Here is a 23,065-nt window from a genome sequence, read left to right as displayed (position 1 = left end):
CTGTGAGTTTGAGCCCTGTGTCAGGCTCTGTGCTGACAGCTCAGAGTCTGGAGCCTGCTTCGGATTCTGTGTCTCCCTCTCTTCCTCTGCCCCTCCTCCACCCGTTCTCTGTCTCTCTCTCTCAAAAACAAATAAACATTAAAAAAATAAAATAGGAATATTTCAAAGGTGGTGGAATGGATGAGGTATCATATGCCATTGTGCCTTATGAGAGGTGTCATAGGTGTCAGCTCAGCTGTCTTTTTTCTCCAAGACAGTTTCTACAGAAAATGATTCTTCATAAATAAGCCATGTTCCTATGTGAAATAAAGATAAAGATACTAACTAGCTGATTATTCTCTAACAGTAACATTATAAGAAAATTTTGACAAAAGAAACCAAAGTAAACACAGTAATATCCCTGTAGTTAGTTATAAGCATTTCCTAGCATATATCAAAAATGATGCAATTTTAAAGCACTCATAATTCTTATGAGTCACGCTGTTTTTTTGTCAATTCTAGATTCTTCTATTTCAAGGTGTAAGTCATTAATTCTTTACAGAAGATTTTTAGTAGTTATGATTATATTCTAAAATAAAATGTATTCTTTGCAACAGAAATTTGTAAAAATGTTTCTGATAAATGGCAGAGGGAAACAATCACCAGCAATTTTCCTCATTCTTTTGTTGAAAATTGTTGTAATAGGGTAAGATGGTATCAGATCATGTTTTGTAACCAGTGAGGTTACATGAGTAACAGTGAGGTTACTGAGTTCATGACTCATTAAGGATAGTGAATGTCTGTTATAGTTTAAATGAACTTAAGAATCTGCAAGGAACCTGTTATCTGGAATTCTTTTATCTGGGGGCATAGTTCTTGCACTGTGTTCAGAATTAGGACATTTTGAAACAGTGAGGGATATAAAGGCGAACCTAACGGAAGGCTTCCTCTGGGTAGCTCTGAACAAGGCAGAGCCACTGTAGAAACCATGCATATAGCAACATGCTACCAGCGTACGCCACTGGGAGTCGTGCGCGTGATGTTGCGCCCTGCCCTTTCTTGGTTTAACTGGCTTATGACCCCTCTGTTAGAAGAGTTTATTCTTTAGGTAAAGGACTGAAGAAATGAATACTTTTATTATTTGAGTACAAACTAACGCATGAGTTGTAACTTAACATGTTTTGTGAATGGGTCCGACTATCTCCACTTAAGGCTCCGTACTAAGAGCAGATGAAAAAAGATTTTCCATTGAACCAGAGGGTGTTTTTGCCAACATTATAATTAAATCCTATAGCAATTTTCTAGATTTTTAAAAAGATTTTATTTCTAAGTAATCTATATACCCAACATGGGGCTTGAACTCACAACCCCAGATCAAGACTTGCACTCTCCACCAACTGAGCCAGCCAGGCACCCCAGCAAGTTTTTAGATGATTTTGATTAGTCTTTTGGATGTTTTATTTATAACAACATGATTTAGGATTTGGGAAAGATAGTATAAAATATTTAATTTCTTAATAGCATAACAGTCTCTGTATTTTTGTATTGGTCTCGTTAGCACTCTTTTGAGAGAGGTTAGTTTCCCAGCAGTTAAGCAGGTGGGATATACTCTCATCAGTATATGTTATCTATTATATGGATAGCTGGACTCTATTTGTCAGTCATGGAATTGAGCTTGCAAAAGTGAAAATGTGCCTGTCACTTCCTTTAGTTTGAGCACCTTGAATAATATGAAGTGTGGGCCCTAACTCTTGACCTTTGCACTTAGCGGTCAGTGTTTTCCTGACTACTAAGATAAATAGAGGATTGTGAGAACTGCACAGCACACTGTCCTTTTTCAGTGGCAATTAAGTCTTGTTTGCTTGCTGCCCAGGTATCTAAATAGACACCTGCCGTTTGTTGAATTCGCTTTGTATTCAACCACTCACTCCTCAGCCACCCACATCACAGCCCCTGCCTCTGCCAGCCAGCGGGGACCTCCTGGATGGGGGGTTGCCACCAGCCTCCACTTTGACAAGACCAGTGCTCTTTTCTCAGTCTTCATTCTCCGTTGAACTTCCTTCCTACTTGGCTTTGTTGGTGGCTCACTCTTGGTGACAGGAAGTTTTCTTGCTTCTTACATCTCAATTTCTCGATTTCTCTGTGTAATGTGTACAAAGTGAGTCGTCTGGTGGCTGACAAAGTGTTAATTTCTCATTCTTCTCCCCTCACCCCCTTATTGTTACCTCCTTTTCTTCATTCTTGGTTCACTCCTGGAGATTTTGATACCCAGCTACCTGTGCTGTGCTGATGGACTCGTCCACCTGCAGCTCAGCCTCGAGCTCTGTCTGCTGCCAGCACCCTGGCTTTCAACTGCTTCTGGGAATTTCCATCTGGATAGTGTCCCAGTGGAGCGCTCCAGAGTCCTTGCCCATGCCTCACTCCCAAATCTCAGTTCTTCTAAACCGTTTGGCCTTTGACATGATAAAACTGGGAGTCTTTGATTTTTCTCTTATTTCCTACCTTGAAATGTCAGGTTGTCTTTTCCTTGCAATTCTGAGGCCTGCTTCTCTGTGCCAACAGCTCATCCCTGGGCTAGTCAGTACCTTCCTGCTGGTCTGCCTCTAGTCCTAAGTGCCCTATAATTGTGTGTATGTCAGGTGACAGGTAAACTTTAAAATATAGTACTCCTCAAGTCCTTCCTGTTCAGTGCCTTTTGTGGAGTATACAGCTTTTGCATGTTATATACACTCTTCTTTGTGGCCTTGTTATTCTGTATACCAGGAGACTGATTTCTCATGCCACCTTACATGCAAGCATATACCACCCCAACCACCCCCTCCTCGACCTTCGCCATCTGATGCCAGCCTCATGTTACTTTGCTGGCTTTTGCATGCCGCTTGCTCTGTTGGGAATGTCTTCTACCCTTTCCGCTGGCTTTCCAAGGTTTTTTTTCCATCTTTCAAGGTGAAATTCATGCTTTGATTTTGATAAGCTGTTTGCAGCTATCTTGACTCACAGTTAATGTTCTTTTCTCTGTGCAGCTACTTCTCTAATGCCTTGCATTTCAAAAATTCCCCCAGTGGTTCTGTCAGTAATTGTAGAATCCTTTAGGGCAAGGCAAGACTGAGCTTTGTAACTTGCTTGGCCATCCCTGGGGTTGTGCCGGGAACAAAGGAGGTGCTTAGTAGTGGTCAGAGGTAAATTGTGAGAATGGTCAAGAAAACACTGTAAACAGGAGCGCTTGGGTAGCTCAGTTGGTTAAGCATCTGACTTTAGCTCAGCTCACATCATGATCTCTCAGTTTATGAGTTTGAGCCCTGCATCAGGCTAGGTACCGACAGCTCAGACCCTGGAGCGGCTTAGGATTCTGTGTCTCCATCTCTCTCTGCCCCTCCCCTGCCCACACACTCGCTCGCTCGCTCGCTCTCTCTCAAAAATACATAAACATTAAAAAAAAGTTATAAAAATGTTGACTTCTAATTGTGTTGGTAAATACTGGAAGACAGTTCTAAAGATACAGATATGAAATAGATGATACAAGGTTAGTGGTCTTTGCCTAGATAGTTTTATCTTTTACTTGGTTGCCTTTTGTTGGTACGATATAGCAAATATTATGGGGTTAAATTTCAATGGGAGAAACTTTGAGCACATTCTGTATTTAAACCTCTTGTTTTATGAGTTAGGTTCTGTATATATTGACAGAGGCTCATTTGCCACTTTCAGAGTCAGCTACTGTAAAACAAATACTATACTATAAATAAAATGTCATTAGGCAGACATACTGTATTTTGGTTGACAAATTAAGTGAATGTCACCTTTCTTTGAAACATTGCTCCTCCATGTACCCCCATGTGTATTTTTCGTATTTACTTTACATAAAGAAAATTAAGCAAATTTCCTGTATAATTTCCTTTCCCTAAAGCATCTTTTTTTTTTTAAGAGAAATGAAAACATAGATCTATACAAAGACTTGTATACAAATGTTCATGGCTTTATTTATTTTTGATACAGAGAGAGACAGAGCATGAGAGGGGGAGGGGTAGAGAGAGAGGGAGACCCAGAACCGGAAGCAGGCTCCAGGCTCTGAGCTAGCTGTCAGCACAGAGCCCCATGCGGGGCTCGAACCCACGAACATGAGATCTGACCTGAGCCGAAGTCGGAGGCCTAACCGACTGAGCCACCCAGGCGCCCCTCCCTAAAGCATCTTAGGAATAGAAAGGGTTGGGAGCACCAGGGTGGCTCAGTCAGTTAAGTGTCCAACTTGGGCTCAGGTCATGATCTCATGGTTTGTGAGTTTGAGCCCTGCGTTGGGCTCTGTACTGACAGCTCAGAGCCTGGAGCCTACTTTGGATTCTGTGTCTCCCTCTGTCTCTGCCACTCCTCTGCTCTCACTCACTCTGTCTCTCTCTCTCAGAAATAAACACCAAAAAAAAAAAAAAAAAAAAACCAGAGAGGAATAGAAAAGGGTTGAGTCGGGACCCACATGCTGTTTCCCGTGGCTGGACAGCAGTGTGCAGTCACTGCCTGGTTGCTCCCTCTTTATATCTGTCTGCCTTTGCTTTCCCCCCTGCACTCCAGGTTGTAGTAGCAATTGAGAGCTGGCATAGTTTTCTGATTCTTCTCCCTTTCCCAAAGATGCCTGCTTGTCTCTTTGGCCAGAATGAGAGAATTCATTGTTTGAGCTCAAAGTTTTCTATTGTCCTTTTCTTTTAGTTTTTAAGTTATTCTACTTTGTTACTTGCTTCTGTCTTCTCTTCCATTGCAAAGGGATGTTTATCTCTGTAGTTGCTACACAATAGAGCACTGTGTAGGAACCAGAAAATATTTGTTGAATAAAACTCATGTTGTGTTTAAAAGCCACATTTACTCACAGAGTAAAGGATTATATCATCTGGCACCAAACTCTTTTTCCTGTATTCTCTCAAATTCTCAGGAGTTAACAACTTTGTTAATCAAAACCAACAAAGCTTGTTGATATTCATGTACTCCTTTGGTAAGCTAAGTGAAGTTTGTACACCTGTTCTCAGGTAAATGGGTTTAAATACATGAAATACACAGGATTATAAAGGCAATTAGTCATATAGATCTGTAACACCTACAACGTGATAGAAAAATATCTGTTCTTTCTGTGGTGACAGAGTTACAGTTACTGTTAATGTTACCGTGATTTGTCGCCTACACTCATATTTGAAGGCAATGTTCAATGCCCCTGAAGGCAATCTTAACTTTAGTTTGAGGTTAATGAAAACGTGTTGTAACTTTCTCTTGTTCATATTCTTGGACCCCTGAATTCTCTTTGTAGACCCTAGGACTCCAGCTTAAGAACCTTGCTGCAGTTGGGGCACCTGGGTGGCTCAGTTGGTTGAGCGTCTGGCCCCGGCTCAGGTCGTGATCTCGTGGTTCGTGGGTTCAAGCCCCTCATTGGGCTTTGTGCTGACAGCTAGCTCAGAGCCTGGAGCCTGTCTTTAGACTCTGTGTCTCCCTGTCTCTGACTCTCCCCTGCTCACGCTGTCTCTCTCCCTTTCTCTCTCTCTCAAAAATAAATAAAAGCATTAAAAAAAAAAAAAAAGAACCTTGCTGTAGGGATGCCTGAGTGGCTTGATCAGAAAAGCAAAGCAACTCTTGATCTCTGGGTTGTGAGTGTGAACCCCACATTGGGTATAGAGATTACTAAAAAAAATAAATTCAAAAAAAGGTAGGAAAAGGGGCCTCTGGGTGGCTCAGTTGGTTAAGCATCCGGCTCTTGATTTTGGCTTAGGTCATGATCTCATGATTTGTAAATTTGAGCCCTGTGATGGGTTGTATGCTGACTGTGTAGAGCCTGCTTGGGATTCTCTCTCTGCCTCTCCTCACGCTTTCTCTCTCTCGAAGTCAATAAATTTTAAAAAGGTGGGAATAAGAGAATGTCTGAAGGTAGAAAGACATTTTAAGAAGTTTACCTAATTTTGCACTGTTGAGGATTTTCAGTAAAAAATCTGGGATAGGAGAATGAATAAGATTATTGTACATTGCTGAGAATGTTGATAGATTTAGGGATTAAGTAATTTCAGTTTCACAGTGAGAACATTTTGGGAATGGTGGGAGTAAGGAACTAATAGCTTGAGTGCATAGGGCCCTGAAAGCTTTTGTTTTTGTTTGTTTGTTTGTTTGTTTTGTTTAGAGATTGAGAGGATAAGTGGGAGAGGGGCAGAGGGAGGGAAGAGTGAGAGAAAGAGAGAGAGAGAGAATGGATCTCAAGGAGGCTCCACACTCAGTGAAAAACAAGATGCAGGGTTCAGTCTCACAACCATGAGATCATGACCTGAGCTTAAATCAAGAGTCAGACACTTAACCAGTTGAGCCACCGAGGTGCCCCCAGAAAAGCTTTTAAACTTATGCATGTGGTGTGTCTTTCTTCTTTTTTTAATGTTTATCTATTTTTGAGAGAGAGGGGGAGACAGGATCCAAAGTAGGTTCCATGCTGACAGCAGAGAACCTGATGTGGGGCTTGAACTCATGAGCTGTGAGATCATGTTCTGAGCCAAAGTTGAATGCTTAACCAGCTGAGTCACCCAGGCATGCCTGCATGTGGTGTCTTTCTTAATCATGTTTAGAAATAACAGAGATGCCATATAGTGGGAAATTCATGAATTCTAGAGTCAGAATTCTGAATAAGTTTCTTAATCTTGCTTGAGCCTTGGTTTCTTCACCTGCTCAATTATTATAATATCTGCGTTCGGGTTCTGCGAGGATGACATGAGAGCATGTGCTCAGGGCCCCAAACCACTGCTGGCTTCTCAGTGATGGAGGAGGTTTGCGTCTGCCTAGCAGGAGTCCAGGGTCTCATTTCCTAATTTGTAAAGCAAAATAAAGGGATCTTTCATATCCCTTCAGCCTGAAAAGCTGTTTGGTGTTAGTAAGCCTACCTCTCAGGTTTATCAAGATGCCAGCTTACCAGTTAGACGCAGCTGTGAATCGATTGCTTGGAGTAGGAGAGAACTAACTAGTTTTGAGTGCTATTAACCTGGAAGGCACTTTCAGAGATGCCATCGCATTTCATCCTCAGAGCCACTCTAAAAAAAGGTGGCATTCCCACTTTATAGTCTGGGACACTGAGACCCAGACAGTGAAAAATCGTTCAAGGTCATAAATTTGTATGTGATGAACTGGAGTTTGAAGGCGGAGTTACTACGTGTAAAGCCTGTTCTTTATTATGCAACACTATTTCACATTACTTCCCTAGTAATCAGATGTGAGACTCACTGAGTACACCTCATACAAAGAGAATCCTTTGTAGGAAGAATTCTTTCCTCTATTGGAAAGAATGCATGTGTGTACATATATATATTAAAAACTACATATATTTATATATGTGAAACCTCCAAGGTTGGAGAGGTGGGGAAGATTTCTCCACTGTACTTAAACTTTTCTCTGCTTTTTACTGTTTCAAAATTTTTAAGTATTTTAAAAATAGTATCTCTCCAAAATGAAAGTAATAAATATCTTCATATATACATATATGGGGCACCTCAGTGGTTCAGTCAGTTAAGCATCCGATCCTTGTTGGTTTAGGCTCAGGTCATGATTTCATGGTTTCTCATGGTCTCTGTGAGTTCAAGCCCCAAGTTGGGCAGTGCAGGCTTGCTTTCCTCTCTTCCTCTCTGCCCTTTCCTCGCTCACACTGTCTCTTTCTCAAAGTAAATAAACTTAAAAAAACAACAACATAGGGACTCCTGGGTGGCTCAGTTGATTAAGCATCCAACTCAATTTCACCTCAGGTCATTATCTCCCGATGTGTGGGTTCGAGCCCTGTGTCAATTCGTGCTGGCAGCAATGGAGCCTGCTTGGGATTCTCTGTCTTCCTCTCTCTCTGCCCCTCCCCTGCTTGCGTACTCTTTCTCTTTGTCTCACAAATAAATAAACATTTAAAAAAATAAACTCAGGTTATGAATCTTTGGTAGGAATATCACAGAAATGGTACTGTGTCTCATATCTTATTGGTAATTAGTATTTTGTGGACATTTTGAAACTATCACATTCCTCATCAGTCTTTCAGTTTATCAATTTATCATAATTTATATTCAATATGGACTCATTTTTTTTCTTATTCAATGAAGTGTAATCTTGCTGTTCTCATTACTTACGTTGACGTGTAAGTTATCCCGGGTTTGGCCAGGGGAGCCCTCTCAAGCGCACTTTCCGTTACTTCCTGGAGCATTTCCTTGCTTTCTGCCACAACTGCCTTAGGCCAGGGCTTCTCACCTCAGCACTGTCAGTGCTCGTGCACATAGTTTCTTATCTTCGCGTCCAGTCCATTGTGCAAGGAAATAGGACATTTTTGAAAAAATAACTACTAAATGTTGACCTTTTTGTATTCTTAGTAATATATCACTTGAAGTGACTTTCTGATAACTTCTGTGAAGGTGGGGAGAACCTGCTTTACTTTTGTGCATTTTTTCTTTCCCCTTCTTAAGGGACAAAGAGGCATTTTAAGAGGTACTTAAGGGAAAAAGTATTGTATTTGTCAAAGCCTTTTTATTGTCAGAACAAGCATTTAAAACAAGTTAGAATAAAATAAAACACATTTTTGGTTGAAAAAGCATTTTCATGTCATTGGAGCAAGAGTAGAATAAGGAATATGCTCCTCATTTGCTGGCTAACCTATCACATATGTTGTGAAGATTTATCGGAGGCAGGTGCCCAGCAGGGCCCTTCGCAAGGCGGCAGGCATACCGGGCAAACAAAACTCTACCTGGTCCCTGCAGTACCCTCACGGAGCTTACAGCCCGGTGGTGAAGATACAAGTAGTCACGGAGACATGGAGAGAGGAACAGTCATGACAGGAAATGCCCTGAGCAGCGAGTCATTCTTGTATGTGAAAGGACACGTTTTCCACTGCAGATGGTTTTGAGGGTAAAATGAGAGCATTTAAACAAAAGTCCTTTGTGAATTGTAGTCGTGTTATGAAAATGAAGTATTTCTGGGTCACCTGGGTGGCTTAGTTGGTTAAGTTTCTGACTTCAGCTCAGGTCATGATCTTGCAGTTCGTTAGTTAGAACTTCGTGTCAAGCTCTGTGCTTCTGGCTCGAGCCTGGAACCTGCACCGGGATTTGTGTCTCCCTCTCTCACTGCCTCTCCCCTGTTCTCTCTTTCTCTCTCTCAAAAATAAATAAAAATTTAAAACTGAGGTATTTATTTCCTGTCACTTCCTCTTCTCGGATGTCTGGTCTTTTTAGAATTACTAAGGAATCACCCCCCACACCAGCTCCTAGGCTCTTCCTCTCCATCCTGAGCATCACTGCCTGTCTCTCTGGGTGCACACTACCACTTACTTTTAGGCCACTTAGCCCTGTTCACCAGCCTTGAGTATGCCTGTATTTACTTCAGATTGGAGTCCAGCCTAACGTTTCAGTCTTGTCCTGACGTGTCTTAAAGCACTCAACCCAAACCAAACTGGTTGAGTTGCTGGGTCTGAGACACGTCGCACTTTCTCATCTCTGTGCCTTTGCTGGAACTGTCTTCATCTTTCCTGTTTTTCAAAATTACATCTTATTCTACACGGCTTTTAAATCAAGGCCCCCCTGTACTTTACTCCCGTAGTATATGCAGTCTCTCCTGAGCATTTAGTAGTCCTCATTTGCTCTCTTTTGTTGCTTTTAGGTTTTCCTCAACTGGCATCCAAGCCCTCAAAGTATAGGGACCATATTCAGTGTGTTTTTTTCTACTTGATAAGGAAAGTGATCTGACTACATTTAATCCCACTCCCAAGAATTTAAAAACAGAAACACAAAATATGAATCTGCACTGAAAAAAAAATACTACTCTGTACTAATACTGCATTTTGTTAAGTCACAGCACATCTGTCGTAACTGTCCTTTTGCCTCAGCAAAAGATGAATACCTTTGTGCTGCGAGTATCTTGTCAAGAAACTGAGACAGTTGTGACCATTTTTGTCCCTCCCCTTGACCCATTTTGGTCTCAGGGATGGATCGCTTCAGCTTAGCAGATGCATGTAGTGGCTGAGGTCGAGTTCAATGGTCAGGGTGGTGCAAGTGAATGATTATGCTACTCAAGGCTTGAGTGGCTTAAAATCCGTGTATGTGAGGGATACAGAAGTTTGTCTTAAACCCTCAGCAATTTGCCACTTGATTACGTGTCATATTTAAAAATGAAAATCAAGGGGTGCCTGGGTAACTCAGTCATTTTTAAATGTCCGATTTAGGCTCTGGTCCTGATCTCACAGAACCAGATTCAGATCCTCTGTCTCCCCGTCTCTCTGACCTTCCCCTGGGCACTCTCCCCCACTCTGTCTCTCTCTCTCTCAGAAATAAACAAAGATAAAAAAATAATTTAAACAAGTGAAAATCAGGATAAAACTACCTGTCATTAAAATCAATTCATTAAAAAAAGGAGTAGAAAGACATGCCCCTGAGTACTATGAAGGAAGAAGGTCTCATGCTATGAGAACATACAACAGGAAGAACCTTGAATTTCTTTTTCATTAACTAAATGTGACCTAGCAGTTGGTGATACTGCCTCTTTTTTAGTTAAAATCCCATATTTATAACTTCAGAAGATGGATTTCCGATGATAGACCAGTTTTTTCCCTTACTATTCTAGCTTCAGCATTCATTGTTGAAAGAATAGGTGTTTGAAAACATAAAAGAATTGTCCGAAATTGGAAATAGTCAAGTAACAGTGATGATCTTTTAGTCAATATATAGTTGTTAAATAGCATTGATTTTCCAGAAAGATCTCTAAAATACAAACTGTGTCTTGGATGTAGTACAGTGTAATTTGGATGTTAGTCCTGGGAACCCCTGTCTCGCTGCTCAGAATGCAACAGCACCGTGAATGTCACAGTGTCACTTACCACACACTCTTTTTATTTCTGTGTTTAAAGCAGTTAATGGCTACACTGCTGCTGCTTTGTGGTAACTTCTGAGAAGGCTGATTTATCCATGTAATTTTACTTCATGGTATACTTTTTATTATGGCCATACTCAATATACAGAATCAGAAAATCCCATTACTGGGGCTTATTTTATCTATACTTTCCTCTTGACAGGTATGCAGTTTTGCCTTCACCGCATCATTTTGCAGCAAATCTTGAGTATTACATTACTTTATAAGTAATTCAGTATTTATCTCTAAACTATGACTTTTTAAAACTATAACATCATTTATCACTTGTAAAAATCAGTTACTTTTTTTAAATAGTATTAATATCCAGTTGGTATTATCACTTTTAAGTTCTTTTCTGTGTGAAGATTTCAATTTGATTTGTGGTATTGGCTGTTATGCAGGACCTCTAGAGGTTTTTTCTTTTGAAACTAAGATATAAAAAGAATAGCTCTGTTTTTGAAATGAAGTATTTTGGGCAAAGACTCACACACATAACCAGCTACTGGAAATCTACATAAAAATAATAATTCTGAGCAAATTAAACTTGAATTATTTCATTTTCTTACTGTTTTTGTACTTAATAACATATAACTTGGGGGAAAAGAGGAGACTGTTTTGAAAACTTTTGCTCCAGGTTTAGCAAGCTGGTGCTGACTAGGTGAACAGTTTGTGGGTTCTTCAGCCCAATGGTGTAGGGTTCTCGGTGGCCATCAGTGGTCTTGGACTATGGGTTTGGGGCCCTCAGGACAGTCATTGGTTTTTGCCCCACTTATTCAGTGCCGGGCATTTCACTTAAATGAGTACTTACCCTATGGAAACTAAATTGGGGAGAATGCCTCCTAACTACTGAATATGGAGTTAATTTGAAATAATACTTCTCTTGCTTTTGTTATAATTCAGAAATAACACAATACATAGTGCAATTCATATTTGAAAACTTTGAAGAATAAACTGGACAGTGGCACAGAACACAAAGCTTAAAATAGGTGATGATCTTTTCTACCCTCTTTTCCTTCCTTAGCTAGAACAGTAGTTTGGTTCCTGTATTAGAAATGAAGAGCTGCTCCCTGGTGAGAGCATAGGGAGTGTGAGCTGCCATCCACTTTCTTTTGGACTCAAGATGTTTGAAAGTGAGAGATTCTTCTGCTCAAGATGACCAGAGGATTTAAGAAAAATTGAGGTTTCCGGAACATTGATATATATATATATATCTCACTTGTTTAGATGTTATAGAACCCCTTCCCCCATGTTGACATTATTAGTTAAATTGAGTGTAATAAATTGCTACAATCATGCAACTATCATGACAATTAATTTTAGAAGAGTTCTGTCCCCTCCCCAAATGATTTTGTGACCATTTTACCAATAACCCCTGCCTATGCCCTGGCAACCAATAATAGCTTTTTCCTCTACAGTTTTGCTTTATCTACAGATTTCATATCACTAGAATCATTCAGTATGTAGTCTTTTTTGTCTGGTGTATTTCATTTAGTATGATGTTTTTGAAACTTATCCCTGTTATTGCACATATCAGTAGTTCATTTTATTGCTGAGAATTATTCTGTTGTATATGTTTTCACTAATAGATGACCATTTGGGTTGTTTCCAGTTCATAGCAGTGAGTGCTTGTGTCAGCGTGGAGCCTGATGCGGGGCTTGATCTCACGAACTTCGAGCTCAAGGCCACCAGCATTGTGTGAGAGCTGCAGTCTCTTTACATCCTTGTAACTCTTGGTATTGCTAGTTATTCATTTTAGCCATTTTTATTGGTATGTAATGATATTTCCACTGAGGTATTAATTTGTTTTTCTTAATGACTAAGGATGTGTCTTTACATGTGCTTATTTGCCATTCATACATCTTCTTTGTTAAAGTCTCATTCACATTTTTTGCCTGTTTAAAAAAAATTGGATGGTTTCTTGAGTTGTAAAAGAGCTTTTATATGCAAATCATTTATTGGCAGGTAAATGTTTTGCAAATCCTCCCCCTGCCCCGCAGTTTGTGACTTCTTTTTTAATAGTTAATATTTTATTTTATTATTATTTTTTTACCTTTATTCATTCATTTTGAGAGATACAGAGTGTGAGAGGGGGAGGGGCAGAGAGAGGAGAGTGAGGAGAGAGAATCCCAAGCACGCTCCACACTGCCAGACACAGGGCTCCAACTCAACAAATCATGAGTGAGATCATGACCTGAGCTGAAATCAAGAGTCAGGTGCCCCTTGTCTTTTTCTTAATGGAATCTTTGAATAGCAAAAAGTTTTAAACTTTGATACAATCCCTGTTTATTGAATTTTCTTTATTATTTCTGCCTTTTTGGGACCGTATGTAAAAATACCTTTGGGGACACCTGGCTGGATCAGTCAGTAGAGCATACATACTACTCTTCATCTTGGGGTTGTGAGTTCAAGCCTTACATTGGGTATGGAGCCTACTTAAAATAAAATTCTCTTTAAAAATAAAAACTAAGGGTTTTATTAAAAACTGGTGGCTCAGTCAGTTGAGCGACCGACTTTTAAAAATAAAAAACTAGGGGTTTTATTAAAAACTGGGTGGCTCAGTCAGTTGAGTGACCAACTTTGGCTCAGGTCATGATCTCATGGTTTGTGGGTTCCGGCCCCACGTCGGGCTCTGTGCTGACAGCTTGCTCAGAGCCTGGAGCCTGCTTTGGATTCTGTGTCTCCTCTCTCTGCCCTTATCCCATTCGTGCTCTCTCAATAATAAATAAATGTAAAAAAATTTTTTTTAAATAAAAAAAAACTTAAAAAATCTTCACCAATCCAGGTCAGAAAGATTGTCTCCTATTTTTTTCTTGGTATTTTATAATTCTAGCGTGCACTCTCTCTCTGTAATTTTAGCTTTTACATTTAGGTTTATGATTCATTTTGAGTTTTTATGTATGGTGTGAAGTAAAAGTTGAGGTCACCATGGTGACGTTTATCCTCTTCCTCTGACTTCTCAGTTGGCTCTAGAAGCTCCATCCATCCAATTCTGGTTTGACTTCCCCCCCAAGACTTTTCATAGTTGGTATTGTGTTCTTTCATCAGGGGACATATAATGTTTCAGGTTGTCTTTGTTTTGTGGTTGATGTAAGCTGTTATTGATGGTTAACACTTAGCTCCATTAATTGATTTTATTTGAGATTCTGTTTTTCCGTCGTCATTTATAAATTGGATTACTTTTGTTAAAAGAAACATCTTCTCTTCTGTTTTGTTACCCAGTGGTGTAGTTGCATATGATCTCTTTAGTTACAAATGCAGTGACTCTTAACGAGTCATTTGTGGTTAGGTCTTTTTTCTAATGCACCATTTCCCAGTTGAATTGGCAAATAGTTGCAACTAATTAGCAAATTGAAGGTTTTTCTCTTCTCTCTCCCTAAATGCCTTATGAGCAAACCCTTCTGTTGGAAACTCTGTATAAGAGTGTCCTTCTTGGCTTCTTCATTTGTAGGCAAAGATTGTATGTATGGTGAATTATTGCTTTATAAGAGCAGATTACGATCTCGAGCAAATTTTTTTTTCCAGCATAGTGTTTTGTAATGAGCATATAGTAATTACTTGCTGCTGCTTTTTTTTTTACAGACTTGATTTATGATGCTTCTGTCTCTTATGCTGCTTTATTGTTATAAAATGGTTTTCTGTTCTTTCCTTGATCTTAAGTATAAATAAGAAAAGCTACAAAGTTGATGTAAATTTGATTGTACTTTTACCATTATTACTTTTCTCACTTAGCCATTAACTCCATTTTCACAATTCTTCCCAAATGGGATGATTTTTTTCTTCTTTTGGCTGTCAGTGTATCTGTTTTAAACACTAATGTCACAATAACTTTGTAGCATGTCGTAAGTAGATATACTGTACTTTGGATAAAAGGAGCAGATGCTCTGAAGGGGCAGAGCTGAGTGAACAGAGGGGGGCAGGAGTGGAGAAGGTTTGTGCACTAATTGATCAGGCTGGAATTAGCCCTTGAGGGTATAAAAGTTGAGTGCAGCACATAAAGATCTATGTGTTTGGTAAGTAATTGCTATGAATGTAGCAGTTATTATAACAGTACAGCGAAACAGCTAGTCTGTGTCACACATATAGTAGGCCAGGCTTTAAAGTAATTTGCATTCGAGTGGACTTTTATATGTTATGTAATGTATCAGATGTAACAGCTTTGCCACAAATAAAAAATACTGCCAAAGCGGGGTGCCTGTCTAGCTCACTTATTGGAGGAGCATGCAACTCTTGATCTCAGGGTCAGGAGTTTGAATGCCACGTTGGGTGTAGAGATTACTTAATTTTCAGGGCTGAAATGTTTTTCCATAATTATTTTAATTTCTTGGCACTTTTTAAGTTAAAAGATCATGATGAGAAGTATTGAGAGTAGAGACTGGAATTCCATCTGAAGTGATGACAGAACTATCCCCATTGATTTCATTGAGCAGACCATAGATTGACCGCTTACTGCGGCCAGGCATGGCACCAAGCCATAGAGACTGGGACAGCAGTGGGCCCTGAGGTGCAGGTGGGCTGGAGTGCTCCTCTAGAAGGGTGTACAAGGTGCTATGATCATTTTTAAGGGGGAGAATTGAATTCTGCAGGGAATGTGTGTTTAGTTCTTTTCCCCTTCACATTGTAGGGTGTTCAGATCTACCTGTGATTTTTCTTAGTTTCTCCTGAAAGGTACCCTGTTTTTGCAAAAATGATTGGCAATTTTTTTTTTTTTTGAAAGGCAGTGCTCAGACTTTGGAATCTGAACATTTAAAAATCACAAACCAAGCTGGAACCAACTTAGATCACTTGAGAATTGGCTCCTTTTTCTTCTGTGACCTTTGTCATTTCCATCCAGTTCCCTGCTTCTACAGTTATAACCTCAGGATGCTGAGATCCAGCCAAGAGAGCCAGCCTCTGCTCAGATGCTGGGACTAATCTTCACCTTAAAGGAGACACATAAATGAATTGCTTGATGGGGCACCTGGGTGGCTCAGTCGGTTAAGCCTCCGGCTTCGGCTCAGGTCAGATCTCGCGTTCGTGGGTTCGAGCCCCGCGTCAGGCTCTGTGCTGACAGCTAGCTCAGAGCCTGGAGCCTGCTTCCAGTTCTGTGTCTCCTTCTCTCTCTGACCCTCCCCCTCTCATGCTCTGTCTCTCCTGTATCAAAAATTAATAAAACATTAAAAAAAATGAATTGCTTGAGTGTGGCAATAACTCACTACTGCAGCCTTACTGTTGAGTCTTTTTTGACCTTGGTAATAAGGGTTCCAATAATGGGATCCTTGCCATTTCCCCTAGTTATATAATGATTAAGTTGTTGCCTTGAACTCCTAAATACCAGTGACTAGATTTGGTTCTTGAAACTTAATTTTCTCAATATTTCTTCTAAGTCTCTACATAGGCCACCAGCCTGTTTGCTTCTACCTGTTTATTATTTTGCATTATCTTGACCTGCATAAATTTTACTTTCTTACACAAATCTTTTAGCTTTAGAGTTCTTACTCCTTTTTTTCTTCCTTCCAAACATACGTTGAGAATCTATTTGGAACTGGGGTAGAGAGATAAAATAACCAAGTCCCTGACTTTAAGAGTCACTATGGGTATCAACATCAACATTTCTTTTTTTCCCCCCAGTTTTATTGAGATACAGTGGCATATAACACTGTACAAGGAGTACAATATAGTGATTTAATTTATGTATATATTACAAAATGATGACCACAATAAGTTTAGCTAACATCTGTCCCCTCACATTTTTGTTTCTTATGACAATAACTTTTAAGATCCACTTTCTTAGCAGCTTTCAAATATATGATACAATACTGTTAACTATAGTCACCATGCTGTTGTTACATCCCAGGACTGACTTACCCTTTAACTGGGAGTTTGTACCTTTTGACCATCTTTACCCATTCACACAAACCCCTCCCTCATCTCTGGCTACCATCAATCTAGCCTCTGAATCTATGAATTTGTTTTTTTTGTTTAGTTTTTTATTTTATTTTATTTTTACATCTTTGAAACATTTTTTTTTAATGTTTATTTTTGAGAAAGAGACAGAGTGTGAGAAGGGGAGGGGCAGAGAGAGGAGGGAGACATAGAATCCAAAGCAGGCTCCATGCTCTGAGCTGTCAGCACAGAACCCAATGCAGTGCTTGAACTTGTGAACCTTGAGATCATGACCTGAGCCAAAGTTGGATGCTTAACCAACTGAGCCACTTAGGCACCTTGTTTGGTTTTTTTAGATTCCACATATGAGGTCATACAGCATTTGTCTTTCTCTTCACTTAGCATACTGCTCTCAGGGTCCATCCATGTTGTTGTAAATGACAGAATTTCCTTCTTTTTTATGGCCGAAGAGTATTCCATTGTATAAGTATAGTATATTTTCTTCATCCATTAATCTCTTGTTGGTCACATAGGTTGCTTCCATGTCTTGACTATTATAAATAATGCTGCCGTGAACTTGGTGGTGCAGGTATCTTTTAAGGTAGTGATTTAGTTTCTTTCAGATACTTAGACATAGAATTGCTGGATAATATGGAAGTGTTATTTTTAATTTTCTGAGGAACCTCCATACTGTTTTACATCGTGGCAGCACCAGTTTACATTCCCACCAGCAGTGCATGTGGGTTCCCTTTTCTCCACGTTCTCCTCAATACTTTATTCTTTCTGTCTTTTCGATAATAGCTATGCTAACATGTATGAGATGATATCTCATTTTGGTTTTGATTTTCATTTCCCTGAAGATTCATAATGTTGAGCACTTTTTCATGTATCTGGTGGCTATTATGTATCTTTTTTTGTAAAAGGCAAAAGATTTATGCGATCTGAAGAGAAACCAGAGTGTTGTATCTTTTTTTGGAAAAAATATATTTAGTTCTATGATTGGTTGACTTTAAAGGAACACATTGAGAAAGGAACTGTTCTTTGTTCCATTGAGCCTGATTACCATGCTCTCGGGATCAAAGTCTAATAAACTGAGCAAACTTAGCTTTGAAATGATTTTGCCTGGTCACATAAGTAGTAGGCTATTTAAAGTGAAATCATAGGGATGCCTGGGTGGATCAGTTGGTTAAGCGACCAACTTCAGTTCAGGTCATGATCTCACTGTTCCTGAGTTTGAGCCCTACATTGGGCTCTGCACTAACAATGGGGAGTCTGCTTCAGATTCTCTGTCTCCCTCCCTCACTCCCTCTACCTCTCTCTCAAAAATAAACATTAAAAAATAATTTTTTAAAAATATAAAATGAAATCATGATCATTTTAAGGCTTTAATTTATTCTTCTGTGTTCTGTTTGAATACAGATAAACTGAAATGTGTTTCAGAGGAAGTCCAAGATGGTAAGGGAACTTAGGACCTATCTTCGGAGTAACTGTTAGTTCTCTCGGTTGTGTGCAGGGCTTTTGTGTGAGCAAAGGTACAGACTCATTGTGAGTGGGAAATACGTATGGGTAGAAGCTTTTGGGACTTGGGGCAGCAACTCAGAGGTGAAATAGATTATCCCAGAAGGTATTCATGGGAGTTTTGTTTGTCACTGTATCATTGGTGGTGTTTGACATAGAGTAGATAACTTCCTCCTCAGTGGATAACTTCCTTTACTCAAGGATGTATAGATACATTCCTCCTCAAGGAACATGCTAGAGAAACACCCTAGGTTAATGGAGAGGAGTTATTTGTGGAAATGTTGGGACATGAGAATGGTGGATGGATAACCACAAAACTATGAGGACCATTGGACTAGGTACTGTCTATCAAAGTTTCTTTCAGCTTTTAGATCCACCAATCTCTGTTGTTTAGTGAAACAAAGAAAGGTTTTTTAAACATCATCCAGGGAGTTGAGCTCATGTACATGGAGGTGCAGTGTAGTTCTGACAGCACTAAGCAAAAGTCTGATAAGGAGAGAGTGATGTGAGCATAAAGTACCTTATTATTTGGGGGGGAAGTGAGCAAAAGGAAAATGTTTATATGTTGAACTTCATTGCTCATCATTTGAGTAAAGTAGAAAAAATTTCCTCTTCATTCTACACCCCTCTCCATCTCCACCCCTCTGAAATTACAAAGTTGGCTGGGCAGCCCTGGGGCAGTCATGTCTGTTTGGTAGTTTTAATCATTTGCTTTACAGATTCCACATTTAAGGCCAAAAATCCATGGTGCTAAGTCCTTACCATAGTGTTTGTTAGAGTTGGTACAATTGTCTTGACAAGACTTTTCATTAAGGTGGCTCTTTGAAGTCTAACTAGCCGTCTGAATTTGACATTTTGTTTAAGATTCAGGTAAGAGTAGTACTGGTGCTGTTTGAATGGCTTATTGGTACTTTTTTCCCCCCTTAAAACATTGTTTTGAGAGGAATTTGAAGTCAGCTTAAAACTTTCTGTTAGTTAGATTTGACATGAAGCCTCCTCAAACTTTGGGTTTCCTGGTCAGCAAGGATTGACCGAGTGTCCTTCTCATCGTCTGGCTGGAGGCCATGAAGTTCTAGACCTGATGTGGCTAAGCTTGTGGTCATCTTCAGTTCATCATTTGGGAGGGATTTAATGTGAATTTAGACATCTGAATTGAATTTTCTTTTATACTTTAATGGAAAATAGTACTGCATTTATAATCTCACGTCTTGTAAGAAAATATTGAAGAAAAACACATTAATGATTTAGAGTGTATGCTTTAAGTTGTGATGATATGTTTTTCCTGGGTGTTTTAACTAACTAGCTCATTTATTTTCTCAACAGTTTAAATACAGCAATTAAAATAATAACCTTGTTCTGCCCTCTCCCCCCTCCATCTGCGCTTTGGAATATAACTCGGAACAGGTTTCATAGATGGTGCTGGAAATTTGCCCCTCGGAAACAGATATCAATACCCATTGACTTGCCTCAAACCCATCCTGTGTTAATTTGAAAATAACAAAGGTTTGAATTCTTGTCAGCTTGTTTTGATGACTTCAGGCACCTGTCTGTGTTTCGGTTATAGTTTTATCTAAGATTGAAAGAAGCTTTCTATTTCAATAAAACTTATTTTTTCTTATTCAGTGTGAAATTTGGTGTAGCATAGTCAGTATTAGTAAGAATTGAAAATTATGTAGATATTTCTGTACTGCACACTAGAAAGTGGAATTGGTAAGTGCTAATCTTGGAAAACTGTCAGTCTTTATAGTAGTGTATTTAAGTTTACTTAAATAATTTAATGGTAGGAAAAAAACGTTTTTAGAGAAAGAATATAAAAGTGGAGGAGGAGGCATCATTTTTTTGTTTAAAAGGAGCAGAGACTTAAGCAAAAATTTCTGTGTATTTAACATAAGCACTTCTGTTTCTCAGAGGAAGTTTACTCTATAGATTAATAGATGTATTGAGCTCTACAAAAGCAAATAACAAGCTGCAACTAAGTTCTAATACTGAGCAAACCACAGGCTGCCAGGCACCCTGCTGAGCTCCAGAGGAACAGGTAGACTGTTGTTCTGCCGGTGGGGGTTTTGGTTTTATTTCTTACATATGAGTTTAATTACTTCCCTGATAATCATAATTTAGGCTCCCAACCCCCCAATGCCTATTTAGCTTTTTGCACTGTATTATTTTATACATGTAACGTGTTCCAGTTTATCTCTAGTAGTAACCAGAGGTTTATTCCTTTCCTGGGAGCACTTATCCTAAAAGCTACTGAAGAGTTGTTTTGTTTTCTGGATAACTCCTGCTTTTTTACTAAATACTTACCCTGTTCTTTGTGTCATCATTAGTAAATGTTCAGCCTGCTTCATAGGTTTGTGGAGCATGACCTGATGGCCCAAGTTTTGCAGTAGTCAGTCGCCACAGTTTCCCAGGGATGCCCCGGGGGCAGCAGCATTGCCCAGAAGCGGGGAGACGGTCCCAAGGCACTGGTTTTTATTTGATCAGAGCGTGCAGTTACTAGGTGCCTGTTGGGATTTTGAGGGGTAGTAGCCTATCCAAAGATCCTTGGCATTTACAACTGATGATCTGCTTCTTTTAGCACCTTAAACGTCTTAAAACATCCTAATGAATTAATTGTACAGAACATGTAATTACAGTCCAGGAGTCTTTAAAGTCTGACATAAAGCTTCCAAAAATACCCATGTGCTTAATATACAACAAAAGAAACAGTGGAACCCGCGAAGCATCCTGCCTTAACATCACGCCTTTGGTTGAAGGCTTTGAGAGGAGAGAGTAGAAGATAAAGTTTAGTGAATGGTTGGACAAAAGGCAGCCTTCCAGGGATCTGGAGACATTAGTCACTATAGCTTGCCTGCCACTCTTTTCCAGACCTCTGGGACTAAGGAAGAAGCCTCTTCACTCCCTTGGGGACAGAAGCTTTGTTTGTGTGCTTTCCTGCTGATTCTAAGGTTTAGGTTTTTGATGGTGGCTGTGCTTATCACACAATTTTTTTTTTAAGCCTTTTGACTATTCTCTAAACTCTGTGTCCTTTCATTCCATCAAATGATTAATCAAGAAATGTACATTAATTAAAGAAAAGTTACTGTATAACTTTACTAGGAAGAGTTAGAAGGGTATTTGGCAAGCAAAGTGAGTATTTCAAGTACTGAAGAGTTGGGAATAATCCTTGAAATAGTATTTTCATTCTTCTACTAAGAGGTTTGTTAAAGCAAAAATAGCTAATCTGCTGAGGGGTCACTGTGCTGTAAACTTTTACATGCATTAATTGATTGAATATTCAGAATAACTATGAGACAAGTACCATTGTTAACATCTACATTTTATAAATGATGATACTGAGGCATAAATTGGTTACATAACTTATCCAAGGCCACACAGCAAGCATGCTGCACACTTGGGACTCATACTCACCAATCTGGCTCCTGAGGCCTCATGCTTCCTTATCAGGGCTGTCTGGTTACTTTTGATACGGTGTTAATCATTCCTACACCTTGATTTTCTCCCCTTTAGAAGACTAAGTTAACCACTTAAAATTTTTTTATTAAATATTCTGTACTTTTGGTTCAGTTACCTCTAAAATTGATGACCCCTCACTTCCTTAGCTGAGAGGACACAGTTGTATGGGAATATGAAGGTTTAGGCATAGTTCTAATACTCTAATGAATAGGATTTATTAGGTCCCTGCTATTTGTGTGGTGCTGTATTCTATGTAAATTATGCTTTAGTCTTCACAGCCACTCAGTATATGCATATTTCCTATGTAACAGCTGGGGAAGCCGAGCTAGCAAAATGATGGCATGAGGAACTTAAGCGGGGTCCCCTTTTTATGGTTTGTCCAGTCCACTCTTGCTATTTGCCATTCCCCAGCTATGGGTCTTGTTGTCCACTGTTCAGAGAAGCATTTGCCCAGCCAACGAAGACAAAGGCACAAAGTCAAAGAGACCTGACTTCCCTCTGAGCACCTCTACTGGTTTTGCTGAGTGATCTTTTTAACGATATTTACTGTGCTGAACTTTGGGTAGAACAAATTTAGTTGTACTCATTATTCAGCTTCTGTTGATTCTCATTCTCTTCAAGAGAATAGTATGCTTTTAATGAAATATAATTGGCTTTTATGTTACTTCCAACAGTTCATGTACCAGAGAATTTGCAATAAAATATCACATCTTAAGGCCACTAGGAATTTAGAGGGAGAGAGAAATGTGTTTTAGCCTCATCTGATGCAGGCTTTTTTCTTGGAGTATGTATCTGTACTTGGTCTCTCCTCTCATTGACCTGCCCTTCTGATTTCTAATGTAGTTACCAACGAGTTTTCAGACCCTCGCTCTTGCCCTCACTCTTCCCCTCACAGGGGGCTGCCTATAATGAGATGAGCATATGTGTAGGTATTTGGGAGGTAAAGACAATTAAGTAACTTTCTAGGCTTGATGTGACCTTCTGGATCTTTTTGGTTCATGTCAGTTCCTTAACCTTGAGCTAAGAATTTAAAAAACATTTGGAGGCCTTTATTTCAGGTGTCTGTTTATTCTGCCTGTAGCTGAACTCTATGGTTAAACTATATTAATATCTCTGGTCTCTTGATTATCCCTTTTAAGTATTAATCTGTCCCACTACCAGACTCCCTTCTAGCTTAATGTAAATTTGATCAGCTGTCTGGGAGTTTTAGGCCACCTTTACCAAATGTCCAAGTTACAGTCATGTGACTTATTCTCGGTCATGATAATTGGAGGGAGAAGAGGGGAATAAGGATATCAAAATTCATGAATAATTAAAAATATTCATTATTTTGTTCCCAGCTCTAACTTTCCCTTTTTATAGTAGGGTTTTTTTTTTTTTTTTTTTT

General features: G+C 39.4%; 1 protein-coding gene across 4 annotated transcripts in view; it reads left to right on the top strand.

The window, feature by feature from the left end:
* The window catches only part of SFMBT1 (Scm like with four mbt domains 1), a 130,011-nt gene that overhangs the window by 29,495 nt on the left and 77,451 nt on the right, over window positions 1-23,065 (top strand). The window contains exon 1 of one of the 4 annotated variants that reach the window (XM_029917614.1): window positions 12,455-12,538. The exons of 2 other annotated variants lie outside the window; for them this stretch is intronic. The gene's annotated coding sequence lies outside the window, so the exon portion shown is untranslated. Of the gene's footprint in view, window positions 1-12,454; window positions 12,539-12,560; window positions 12,579-23,065 lie in introns of those variants that run through there. One more of the 4 variants, XM_029917615.1, reaches the window with a different exon arrangement.

This window comes from Suricata suricatta, chromosome 12 (assembly GCF_006229205.1).
Source record: "Suricata suricatta isolate VVHF042 chromosome 12, meerkat_22Aug2017_6uvM2_HiC, whole genome shotgun sequence".
Classification (NCBI taxonomy): Eukaryota; Metazoa; Chordata; class Mammalia; order Carnivora; family Herpestidae; genus Suricata; species Suricata suricatta.
Note: the sequence above shows the minus strand (reverse complement) of the source record. Positions and strands in the feature narration are given on the sequence as shown.